Source organism: Lupinus angustifolius, unplaced genomic scaffold (assembly GCF_001865875.1).
Source record: "Lupinus angustifolius cultivar Tanjil unplaced genomic scaffold, LupAngTanjil_v1.0 Scaffold_745, whole genome shotgun sequence".
Lineage (NCBI taxonomy): Eukaryota > Viridiplantae > Streptophyta > Magnoliopsida > Fabales > Fabaceae > Lupinus > Lupinus angustifolius.
The window spans coordinates 8954-9189 of record NW_017728070.1 but is presented as its reverse complement, the minus strand read 5'-3'; positions in this window follow the sequence as shown (position 1 = coordinate 9189).

The following is a 236-nucleotide window of genomic DNA, read 5'->3' as shown; positions in this document are numbered from 1 at the left end:
CTCTTCCACATTCTCATCCTCATCCTCATTCTATCATCAGCCTCATCCTCATTCTTGTCCTCATCCTATCCTGAACCTCATCCTAATCCTATCCTCATTCTCATTCTCGTCCTCATCCTTTCCTCTTCCTCATCCTCATCCTCCTCCTCATCCTCCTCCTACCCTCTTCCTCATTCGCATCCTAACCTCATCCTCATCCTCAACCTCATCCTCGTCCTATCCTCTTCCTCATCCTC